This window comes from Phocoena sinus, chromosome 1, assembly GCF_008692025.1.
Source record: "Phocoena sinus isolate mPhoSin1 chromosome 1, mPhoSin1.pri, whole genome shotgun sequence".
In the NCBI taxonomy this organism is placed as follows: Eukaryota; Metazoa; Chordata; class Mammalia; order Artiodactyla; family Phocoenidae; genus Phocoena; species Phocoena sinus.
The window spans coordinates 129,154,285-129,167,595 of record NC_045763.1 but is presented as its reverse complement, the minus strand read 5'-3'; the positions used below and the strand labels follow the sequence as shown (position 1 = coordinate 129,167,595).

Here is a 13,311-nt window from a genome sequence, read left to right as displayed (position 1 = left end):
TTAAACAAGTGGGATTACATCAAACTAAAAAGCTTCTGCACAGCAAAGGAAACCATCATCAAAATGGAAAGGCAACCTACTGAATAGGAGAAATAATTGCAAATCGTATATTCAATAAGGAGCTAATATCCAAAATATGCAAAAAAAAAAAAAAAACCTCATACAACTCGAAAAACACCCAACAACCCCATTAAAAATCTTTGTCTGAGAAGACATTTTTCCTAAAAAGACATACAGATGGCTAACAGGTAGATGAAAAGATGTTCAACATCATTAATCACCAGGGAAATGCAAATCAAAACCACAATGAGATAAACCTCACACCTGTCAGAATGGCTACTGTCAAAAAAACAAGAAATAACAAGTGTTGGCAAGGATATGAAGAAAAGGAAACTCTTGTGCACTCTTAGTAGAAATGTAAATTGGTGCAAACACTATGAAAAACAGTATGGAGTTTCCTCAAAAAACTGAAAATAGGACTACCATAAGATCTAGTAATCCTACTTCTGGATATTGATCTGAAGAAAATAAAAACACCAACTTGAAAATATATCTGCACAACCATGTTCATTGCAGCATTATTCACAATAGCCAAGATATGGAAACAACCTAAGTGTCCACCAATGCATGAATGGATAAAGAAATTACATACGCACACACACGAATATTATTCGGCCATAAAAAGAATGATATCTTGCCAACAACATGGATGGACCACAAGGCAATTATGCTACGTGAAATAAATCAGACAAATACCATATGATCTCATTTTTTTATGTGGAATCTGAAAAAACAAAACAAAGTTCAAACTCAAAGATACAGAGAACAGATTGATGGTTACAAGAGGCAAGGGGTGATGGGGAGTAGAAGAAATAGGTGAATTTTATTTCATCTTAAATAAATTGGATTAAAAATTTTTTAAATGACCATATCTATGAACTGGTTACAGATTCATTCATTTGGGTTATCTTCATAATCAGTAATGACTGCTAGAACGAACAAAATCAAAAAGAAATGTTTTAAGTCAATGGAAAAATTACTCCTGTCCTTTGTGCAGCTATATAAGCAGAGAACCCCTCACTTCTTTTCTTTAACATCTTTATTGAAGTATAATTTCTTTACATTGTTGTGTTAGTTTCTGCAGTATAACAAAGTGAATCAGCTATATGTATACATATATCCCTATATCCCCTCCCTCTTGTGTCTCCCTTCCACCCTCCCTATCCCACCCCTCTAGGTGGTCACAAAGCACCGAGTTGATCTCCTTGTGTTATGCGGCTGCTTCCCACTAGCTATCTGTTTCATATTTGGTAGTGTATATATGTCCACACCACTCTCTCACTTTGTCCCAGCTTACCTTTCCCCCTCCCCGTGTCCTCAAGTCTATTCTCTACGTCTGCATCTTTATTCCTGTCCTGCCCCTAGGTTCTTCAGAACCATTTTTTCTTTTTTAAGATTCCATATATATGTATTAGCATACTGTATTTGTTTTTCTCTTTCTGACTTACTTCACTCTGTATGACAGACTCTAGGTCCATCCACCTCACTACAAAACAGCTCAACTTTGTTCATTTTTATGGCTGAGTAATATTCCATTGTGTATATGTGCCACATCTTCTTTATCCATTCATCTGATGATGGACACTTAGGTTGCTTCCGTGTCCTGGCTATTGTAAATAGAGCTGCAATGAACATTGTGGTACATGACTCTTTTTATTATGGTTTTCTCAGTGTATATGCCCAGTAGTGAGATTGCTGGGTCTTTTCTACCTCCATTTCCTCACTTCTTTCTCACTTTTTCCTTTTTCTTTCAATTTAAGGGAAAAAATCTCATTTTACCTTATTTAAAGTCCTTTAAGCAATAAAGTCTTAGTATAATATAAAATGTTCAAAATGTTGCACATTTACCTTTATAGGAGTTTTTATATTTATATATTATAATAATTTATGTATTGTTTGATTTAAATAATGTAGAAATAGTGCTGGTGAATCTTCATTTCAGTGTGGAACCCAAAGACTGAAAGAGTGACACCAACTGTTCCCTGATACCAAAGATCATCTGGTCCCCACTGAACTCATGGACTGCACAGATCTAGCCCATCTACCAGATTCTTAAACCTCTTCAGGGAATGAGATTCTAAAATTTAATAGTCCATTGAGTGGAGAAAATTGTCTTTCTTTTCCTAGTGAGAAAAATGATTTTTACATTTCTTATAACTCAAATGTCTCTGCTGAAATAGAAGCAGGCTTATTTTCTTTTGTTTGGTTCTCAGCCAAGTTAGAGAATAAATTTTAATATGCATATTAAAATAAACTCCCTTCCATGAACTTCACAAAGGGCATCAAAGAACAGCATTGTCAATTCCCCCTGGATCCTAGACCAAGAGGTTTAGTTACAATAACAAGATTTTAAAGATCAGGTCTGATTATTAATAAGATTATTTGGCCATACACACATATTCCTTTAGTTCCACTTTGGAATGGGTATGAGATGAAATTATCACTGCACCAAAAAGTAGATGGAATAAAATTAATTAATTAATTAAAGCAAATGGAGGGAAGCCCTAGGCTAACTCATTGCCCTTGGGGGCAACAAAGCCTGCCCCCAAAACTGGACTCCTTATTTCTCTTCTACTTTCCAAAGGTTTCTCAATATTGAAACTGATGCCCTCTCTTTTACCACAAAAATTTCACAACCTCCTCGAAAGTCACTAATATGCGAAAGATAACTAATAGTTTTTGGCTAGAGTCTAAGTTTCTGAACATCCTCACCAGCTAAAAAGACTTTGCTCAGATTTACTTCCATTATGTTCTATTTTAACATAATAAGAATATTTTATTTTAAATATGTGTACATGCAAAATATTGAAATATTGCATGCACTTTCTAACTACACTCCTCCCCCATAGATCATGATATGTTCCTCCTGGGAATCCCTGGGCTTTCTAGTTTTGGTCTGGCCAGACTCCCTTCTATGGGCAGCCCTTTGAAACTTGTTCCACGATGGGGCTTTGCCATAGGTAACCAGACTTCCAAGGTGATGAACTCCTGCCCGTGACATTTTCAAGTGTCTCCTTTCCCCTCCATACACACTCCTGCACCTCCCTCCCCACTGGTGCTGTGCTCCACTTTGGGCTCCAGCTGTGGACTGGAAAACCAGGGCTGACTGCTGTTAAGACTCGTTCACTGACTTTGCCATACTCTTGGGTCTAGTCTGCCTTCCTACCCTCTACCATCCACCGCCCAAGCCTTGTCTATCCTTGTGGGCGAGTTTCATGCCAGAGCCTGCTTCCCATTCCAAACACATGACACACACCGATAACAGGCTGAGAGAACAGAGGCCTCTGCCTGGAGCAAGCACATGGCATTCCTTACCCTGAGAAAACACAAGACGAGGCTTGGCTTGGCTTGGTCTGGAGCCATTTTTATCCCTCAGAAGGTAGAGGATTCCACAGAGGAATTGCTACTTAGGACTTAACTCTAACAAGGTTGAGGTGATTGATTGCAAGGAAATATGAGATATACTGTGTTGAATAAGAACTGGGCACTGTTTACAATCAAAGAGGCAGAGTAGGGTCGTGGAAAGAGCTCCAACTACATGCTCAGAAAGACCTCAGTTCAATTCCCAACTTGGTGTGAACTTGGCGAACTTATTTAACATGTGTGAGTTCAACTTCCTCATTCATATAATGGGGATAATAACTCTACCTATTTTGTAGGGTTGCTGTAAAGATGAAATGTGAATTCACAGTGTCCAGCATATAGTAGGTAACACAATAAGTGCTCAGCTGATCATTTATGAGCATACAGTATGAGTTTGATAAATGTTAGTTTAAAAAGTCAGCTTTCCAAATGTTAAATGAAAATTTGTTTGCTCCTGCGGTCAGAGACTCTAAATGGAAACTGTGAGTGCTATTGCATCAATCTTTGTAGGATTTTTTCTTTTGTGCCATTTGGCTAATTAAATATTTTATTCTTTAAAAATTAATGGGTCAAGGACTTCCCTGGTGGTGCAGTGGTTAAGAACCTGCCTGCAACGCAGGGGACATGGGTTCAATCCCTGGTCCAGGAAGATCCCACATGCCGCGAAGCAACTAAACCCATGCACCACAACTACTGAGCCTGTGCTCTAGAGCCCGTGCGCCACAACGAAGCCCGTGCGCCTAGAGCCCACACTCCGCAACAAGATAAGCCACCACAATGAGAAGTCCACATAGCTCAACAGAGATCCAATGCAGCCAAAAATAAATAAAAATAAATAAATTAATTAAAAAATTAATGGGTCATGATAGTAAAATAAGTTTAAAAGCTGAACAATTTACCAAAAAATATATAAAAATGACTCTTAAACATATTGCAAATATGTCTGATCTCATAATTTGAGAAATACAAATTTCAATTACACAGAGATATAATTTCTCTAAAATTGATTTAAAAATAAAAACTACTACCACTCTTGTCGAAGCTGAGGGAAACAGGCACTTGCATACATTTCTGGTGATAATATAAATTAGAAAACTCTCATAAAGGGATATTTTGCAATATCTAATAAATATACATAGCTTAAAAAATATGGAACGCTTCACACATTTGCATGTCACTCTTGTGCAGGGGCCATGCTAATCTTCTCTGTATCCTTCCAATTTTAGTATACATGCTGCTCTTATTATTGAGACAGATACTTTTATCTTCATTACAGAGCACAGGAGACCAAGATTCACAGGGGTTAAGTAACTTGACCAAAGTTACACAATTATAAAGTAGCACAATTCCGAGGTTATCCCTGTGATTCTATCAACCTGATATGGTCAGAGTGTTATCTCATGCTTATCAGAAGTTCTTATTGGTAGTTACATAGGGATTTGATTAATAGACAAGAAAAATTAGTAATTTTTCAATAAATCGTTCACACCTGGTAGCAGCATTTGACATTACCAACATGAAGACAGACAGTATTTAAAGAGGTCTTTAGCATTCTAAAACACAATTATCTTTGTCTCTTTGACAGGCAATTCATCGAAAAAAAGAAGTTGAGGTATCGTTTTTTTGGATTAAAAGAGCCAAAAATGCAATGTGTCACTTGATTTGATTTCGTTTTGTCAAAGCCATGATAGACATGTTGGCAACAAACTGGGGAATTTGAATATGGACGAAGTGGAGAAAACAAGCAGGAATTATTGTTCATTTTTTGTTACTTTTGATAAAGGTGCTATCCTTTGAAGGAGAATTTTGTGGGGGTGGGGTGCAGAGCTGCAAGTGGTAAAATGAACTATTAGTGGTAAAATGTCATGTGTCTTTATTTTTAAATGATTGAGCTAAACAATATGTGAATAGAGGAAATGTGACAAAATATTGACAATTGTAGACCCTATAGGTAGAGGATACATAGGTGTTCTTTGCGCTACTAGTCCTACTTCTCTGTATATTTTAATGTTTTCATAATAGAATAGAGATTTAAGAAAAGGCCCTTGAAAATCGCTGATCTAAAGGGAGGGCTTTAAAGTCATGCCATGGGGTTTGGCTCCTGACAAGGCTTGTATCAAAGACTGAGAGGAAGACAGAGGACCAGATAGTCAAACTTGGGAGGACTAATGATTGATGGAATCTAGATTTGAAAATGGCTGGAATCTAGCCAGGGGAACCTTAATAAGGAAGAATATAGTCATGTATATAGGTTTTTAAAATATTAGCAGCCTCTATTTACAATAGCCAGGACATGGAAACAACCTAAGCGCCCATCATCGGATGAATGGATAAAGAAGATGTGGCACATATACACAATGGAATATTACTCAGCCTTAAAAAGAAATGAAATTGAGCTATTTGTAATGAGATGGATAGACCTAGAGTCTGTCATACAGAGTGAAGTAAGTCAGAAAGAAAAAGACAAATACCGTATGCTAACACATATATATGGAATTTAAGGGAAAAAAATGTCATGAAGAACCTAGGGGTAAGATAGGAATAAAGACGCAGACCTACTGGAGAACGGACTTGAGGGTATGGGGAGGGGGAGGGGTGAGTTTTGACAGGGCGAGAGAGAGTCATGGACATATACACACTAACAAACGTAGTAAGGTAGATAGCTGGGGGGAAGCAGCCGCAAGGCACAGGGATATTAGCTCGGTGCTTTGTGACAGCCTGGAAGGGTGGGATGGGGAGAGTGGGAGGGAGGGAGACGCAAGAGGGAAGACATATGGGAACATATGTATATGTATAGCTGATTCACTTTGTTATAAAGCAGAAACTAACACACCATTGTAAAGCAATTATACCCCAATAAAGATGTTTAAAAAAAAATATTAGCAGCCTGAGGAAAGCAGTCAGAACAGCTATTCTCACTAAAAGGACAAAAAGGCTTTAGTTGGTGGCAAGTCAATGTGAGAGAATGAAGTGATGTAGCTGCTAGGACAACTAATGCCCTCTTAGTCTCATTTCTGGAAGCAGGAGATCCAGAACAAGGGAGAGTGATGGTCACACAGCTACATCCGGCCAGGTCACATCTGGAGTTTTAGATTCCACTCTAAGTCCCTTGTTTTGAGTGGCACTGGGATAGGTCCAGAGAGGATGACTGGGCCACATCATACTAGCCAAAGAACCTGGGGCTCGTAAGGTTAAAAAAAGACTAAGGGTCAAAAAGTCCACAAATAATACATGCTAGAGAGGATGTGGAGAAAAACATTTGTATGCTGTTGGTGTGAATGTAGATTGGTGTACCACTATGGAAAACAGTATGGAGTTTCCTTAAAAAACTAAAAATAGAACTACCATATGACCCAACAATTCCACTCCTAGGCATATATCTGGAAAAGACAAAAACTCTAATTCGAAAAGACACATGAACCCCAATGTTCATTGTAGCACTATTTACAATAGCCAGGTCATGGAAGCAACATGAATCTCCATTGACAGATGAATGGATAAAGAAGATGTGGTACAAATGTACAATGGAATACTACTCACCCATTAAAAAGGAATGAAATAATTCCATTTGCAGCAACATGGATGGACCTAGATTATCATACTAAGTGAAGTAAGTCAGACAGACAAAGACAAATATTATATATCACTTATATGTGGAATCTAAAAGAATGATACAAATGAACTTATTTACAAAACAGAAATAGACTCAAAGACATAGAAAACAAACCTAAGGTTACCAAGGGGGAGGTGGGGGAAGGGATAAACTAGGAGTCTGGGATTAACAGATACACACTACTCTATGTAAAGTAAGTAAACAACAAGGACCTACTGTATAGCACAGTAGTAACCTACGAAGGAAAAGAATTGGAAAAAGGGCGTATACATAACTGAATCACTTTGCTGTACACCTGAAACTAACAAAATGCTGTAAATCAACTATACTTCAATTACATGATTAACTATTCATTTATTTTTTTTTTTTTTTTTTTTTTTTTTTTTTTTTTTTTTTTTTTTTGCGGTACGCGGGCCTCTCACTGTTGTGGCCTCTCCCGTTGCGGAGCAACAGGCTCCGGACGCGCAGGCTCAGTGGCCATGGCTCACGGGCCCAGCCGCTCCGCGGCATGTGGGATCCTCCCACACCGGGGCACGAACCCGTGTCCCCTGCATCGGTAGGCGGACTCTCAACCACTGCGCCACCAGGGAAGCCCTATTCATTTATTTTTAAAAAGAATAAGGAGAACATGGTCATGCCACCAAATATTTCAAGGGTTTTGTGCAAGAGACTAGTCCCATGTAGGCAGTGCCATAAAAAAGAAGCAGGTGCACTTGTTACAATAAAATGAAGCATTTTTGTAGCAGTGCCCAGGAAAGGACTGTGCTTGTTAAATGGACAGCTTGCGTGGATCATTACTGCTCCTGTTTAATGTAAGGAGAACACTGGGGAACTGATGCAAAGAGAGAGGAAAAATAAGTGAAAGTGCTTTGAAAAGCTTAAAATGCTACATAAGCTTGAGACATTTGTTACTACTTGCCAGAACTAGCATTTCAGTAGCAAAACTTCCAAGGGCCAGAGATAAAATTTATCTTTGACCTGGATGCTTGCCTGAACCTTGTATATAGTATCAAGGACTCCTTTGTCTGTTTTTTTCAGGAAGATGAGTAATTATGTTGATAGTTTATCAGATTTCCAATTCCAAAGCTAGAAATCTCCCTGGCAACTCTTGAAGGGTTTTTTTTTCTTTTCTTTTCTTCATTTCCTCTTTTTTTTTTGTTTTTGAGTCAATGAAAAACATTCATGTGGTTTAAAACTCAAAGAGTAAAGAAGGGTGTACTATGAAAAATCTCCTTCTGTCAATTTCTGTCCTCTAGCCATTCAGTTCCACTCCTAAGAGCCAACTGATGTTACCCAGTATCTTTCTTGTTTTTTAGACACTCTTACTCTTCATGTAGTTTTCTCCATGTGAGAATCTAGGAAGCAAGGAGAGAGTCCTCCTCTCTGTCCTCCTCCTTGCTCCTCTCAGATTCTCAGCAAGGGATCTGAAAGTCACTGACTCTCTGGCCATGTGACATCCCATAGGATGGTCACTGTTACACAGGACCCGGGGGAGGCCAATCCCAAGAGGTTTCGGAACAAGTTTTCCTCGAAACTGCAAACATTTGCCAATGCCTTATTTCAGCATTCTGCACTCCACTGGCCAGGCAGTTAAACCTCTTGCCAAAGACTCTGCAAAGAACAAGAGATAACATTGTGTGGGGGTGAATATGTCTATTTCTCCTCTGACCAAGTTTCCTGATGAGGTCACACAATTGCACCTTTGTTCCTGTCCAGAGGGCTGGACAGTTGGTGCTATGAGAACGTTATTGCTGCAATCACCAGGGTTCAGTTTATAGTGGAGAGTAACTCATGCTTATTCCCATACTGGCCTGTACACATGCTCTTCATTTGTGTATATGTGTGTTGTTTCTCCAATGATAAGTTAGTCAAAGGCAGGGTCCTAATACCTAAACCCTTTGTATCCTCAGATCCCCAAATACAAGGATCTCACCTCTTATTTTTTCATATTGTTTAGCAACTGAGAAATGGACTTTTCTTCCTTCTAAGTATCTCTTGTGTATGTGTCTGCGTAGCTCCCATGGGGATATGGTGGGAGCATGAGATATTTTTCTCATCCTCATGAAGTGACACATTTTTCTAGAGAGGCAAGAATTACACGTATGAAATAGGGACAGTACTTACTAAGGTGCGAAATTAAGATGGGCTTGAGGGGGACATGGTTGAAACATGATTGATCATCTCAGTTTTTTCTAGAGATTAGTTTTAATCTTGATTCTTAAGACTGTAGTTTATAGATTTATTAACAGAAACAAGTCTGTGCTTCCTCTTCTTCCTGGAAATTTTCTGTATTCTGTTGGGCAGGGCCATCCTCATCCTTCAGACCTCCCCCAACTGGAGTAGCTACATCTACAAAGGACATTCTAGACAGGGCTTCCTTAGGAGGAGACAAGGCCATTCTTCCAACCCTGTTACACTTCTGCTCCCTGGAGTTATATGATTCTTGCACATTTTCAGGTAGATGGGCAGCTCTAATGTGTAATACCACAGGGCCCAGGAGCCAACAGACCCTCGACAGGCCTCCCATGAGCTTTGACAGTCGGGGGCCAGGGAAAAGATGAGTGACACTGATGAGGGCAGAGGCAGTAAAGGCCTGTGGGATTTCCCAAGGTTAAACTGGGGACTGGAGGTGACAATGGCTTTGTGTTACATACTTGATTTTTTGCATGGATTCTCCTAAATACAGAATTTCTCTCCATTTCTGGCAGTAAAAGAATTCTGCTGAGGGGCTTCCCCAGTGGCGCAGTGGTTTAGAATCTGCCTGCCAATGCAGGGGACAAGGGTTTGAGCCCTGGTCTGGGGAGATCCCACATGCCGTGGAACAACTAGGCCCGTGCACCACCACTACTGAGCCTGCGCGTCTGGAACCTGTGCTCCGCAACAAGAGAGGCAGCGACAGTGAGAAGCCCACACACCGCGATGAAGAGTGGCCCCCACTCGCCGCAACTAGAGAAAGCCGTCGCACAGAAATGAAGACCCAACACAGCCAAAAATAAATAAATTAATTAAAAAAAAAAAAAGAATTGTGCTGATTGATTGCTTTTTAAGTTCCCTGTTGGGGTGAAAGAAGATAAAAAGTAGGAGTAAGTCTGACTCATGTCTGTAGATTTTTATTATAACAAGCGTCATTTATTTTTAAAACAGCAAAATCTGGCTTTAGCCTTGAAACAAACAAATCTACCCAAGATTATCCATGTTAAAAAATAAATCCGAAGGGCTTCCCTGGTGGCGCAGTGGTTAAGAATCTGCCTGCCAATGCGGGGGACACGGGTTCAAGCTCTGGTACAGGAAGATCCAGCATGCTACGGAGCAACTAAGCCCATGTGCTACAACTACTGAGCCTGCGCTCTAGAGCCCATGAGCCACAACTACTGAAGCCCGTGCACCTAGAGCCTGTGCTCCACGACAAGAGAAGCCACCGCAATGAGAAGCCCACACACCGCAACAAAGAGTAGCCCCTGCTCGCCGCAACTAGAGAAGAAGCCTGTGCGCAGCAACAAAGACCCAATGCAGCCAAATTAATTAATTAATTAATTTTTAAAAAAGTCAATACCACCAAAGTTTGAAAACCTGCTGCTGCCTTCTCTCTAATCTCTGCCAAGGGACCAGATTTCTCAGGTAGGTGAGTTAAGCATCCTGGCATCCCTTTCCCTGGAAGGCTGGAGATGCAAGGGTATATGCTGTATACTAGATGTTCTCAAAGCATGGTGTGGGGACCCCTGGAGTCTCTGAAATCCTTTTTGGGATTTCTGTGAGGTCAAAATTATTTTCATAATAACACTGAGATGTTATTTGCCTTTCTTGCTTTTCTTGCCTCCCAAGGGTATGGCGGAGTTTTCCAGAGGCTACATGACATGTGATGATGTTATCACTCTGATAGAAACTGGAAGGTGTACTGTGTATTTTTGTATTTTTAAATTTCTCCATTTTAATTTATAATATAATTGTCAGTGGATATAACCCACTATTTAGGAGTGCAAAAGGTTCCTAAGATCAAAAATTTTAAGAACCATGATATAGACCAGGAGTCCCCAACCCCCAGGCCGCAGACTGGTACCGGCCTGTGTTCTATTAGGCACCGGGCTGCACAGCAGGCGGTGAGAGGCGGGCTAGCAAGCAAAGCATCATCTGCGGCTCCCCATCGCTCACATTACTGTCTGAATCATCCCTCCCACCGCCTCACTGCCCCGGTCCGTGGGAAAATTGCCTTCCACAAGACTGGTCCCTGGTGCCAAAAAGGTTGGGGACTGCTGATATAGACCATCGTTCTCAGTCACCATGCTAGAACACTAGCAAACACCATAATGTTATTCTTTTTGATGAGAGTTTGGAAACACCCAAGTATTCTAGATGAAGACTTCTTAAGGAGATTTAGGAAGCATTCTATCTGTCTAGGTACATAATATTCAGATTACCTCAAAAGCTCTAAATAATTGTGCTGGGGGCTTGTATCCTCCCCTAATGTATGGGTATAGGTGCCCCAAATCCTTTTACTGGATATGCTAATTTGCAAAAAAAAAAAAAAAGAGAAGGAAACATCTTTATCTGTGATTTGTCTGTCCTTTGACAATCATCTGAAATGGGATCATAATCCATGCATACAGCCTTCACCTTGAAAGGCAGTGCATGCTATTTTTGGAATTCTTGAACTCTAAATGAACTGAAACCAAGAATCCATAGCCTACCAGGAATATAGGGCAATCAAGCAAGTTTTTCTGGTTTGGGAGTTTGTGTGTGTGCCTGTTTGTGCCCACGTGCGCACAAGAAATGAGGTCAATTTGGTCACCAGGCCAGTTGTTAGATATTTCTGAATCCCATTCTTCAAACACAGTCAGCACAGAGGTTGGTTCTCACATGTTGGTCCAGTGCCCATTTAGTCAGGAGCTTGAGATTCCATAAGGCCACTGCCTCCTAAGCAATGGAAGTGACCTTTATGTTTTTTTAATAAATTTATTTATTTATTTTTATTTATTTTTGGCTGCGTTGGGTCTTTGTTGCTATGTGCAGTCTTTCTCTAACTGCAGCAAAAGGGGGCTACTCTTCATTGCGGTGCACGGGCTTCTCATTGCGGTAGCTTCTCTTTCCGCGGAGCACAGGCTCTGGGCGCGCGGGCTTCAGTAGTTGTGGCACGTGGGCTCAGTAGTTGTGACACACGGGCTTAGCTGCTCTGAGGCATGTGAGATCTTCCCAGACCAGGGCTCGAACCCGTGTCCCCTGCATTGGCAGGCGGATTCTTAACCACTGCGCCACCAGGGAAGTCCTGGCCTTTTGTTTTATACAAGCCCTCCTGAAGCTGGGCATGGAGCATGTGTGCCCATAAATATAATAGCTACAAGCCTAGACTCTTCCTTTGTCTCCCTCACACACATGGACTACGACAGAGTTGGAGATATATATCCTCAAACTAAAGTAACCAAACTACCAAATACAAGCATTTGTTTTGGATTCGACTGAACACAGATTAGATGAACATCTGTTATATGCAAGGCACTAAAGAAGGCGGCATGAGGAAGGCAAGACAGACACTGTTCCTGTCCTCAAGGGTGGCAACAGCTGATCACCTGTTATTTTCCAGTTACTGCATCCCAGTATCCTCTGTCATCTATCAGAGTTAACTGACAGAGATAAGGACAGAAGGGTGACCTCCATTTCTCTCTTTTATTCTTATTAGGCTGAATTCATGAGGGACCTCCTGGGGCCATCTCTAGCCCCCTGCCCTGAAGGAAGAAATAATTTTCACAGAAATTTCATGTCTTAGAAACAGAAAGATTTTGTCTATTATAAAGAATCTTTAGCAAAGTAAAATGAACGACACTCAATATGTTCCATTTTAATCAACATAGCTTTATAATCATGGACATTAAACCACTTTGTTTTTAGGAGAAATGAGTGATAAGATAACGGCAAGAGCTAGAATTCTAGCAACAGTTAGGAAGGTAAAACTGAGTCATCATTATTTTTTTTTTTTTGCGGTACTTGGGCGTCTCTCTGTTGTGGCCTCTCCCGTTGTGGAGCACAGGCTCCGGACACGCAGGCTCAGCAGCCATGGCTCACGGGCCCCGCCGCTCCGTGGCATGTGGGATCCTCCCGGACCGGGGCACGAACCCATGACCCCTGCATCGGCAGGCGGACTCTCAACCACTGCGCTACCGGGGAAGCCCCTGAGTCATCTTTTTCACGCTAAGAGGAAGTGATGAGAAGGCACTAGTGTCAGAAACTGGCTTGGTGAGGATGCTTTCTCTCTGAGAGTCTGGAAGGGGATGAGCTCCGACCAC

General features: G+C 40.8%; 1 non-coding gene across 1 annotated transcript; it reads right to left on the bottom strand.

Annotated features, from left to right (window-relative positions):
• Window positions 1-4,566: 4,566 nt before the first annotated feature.
• On the bottom strand, window positions 4,567-4,670 carry LOC116745185. The gene has a single exon (XR_004347309.1). It is a non-coding gene; the product is annotated as a U6 spliceosomal RNA (small nuclear RNA).
• Between the last annotated feature and the right edge of the window lie 8,641 nt (window positions 4,671-13,311).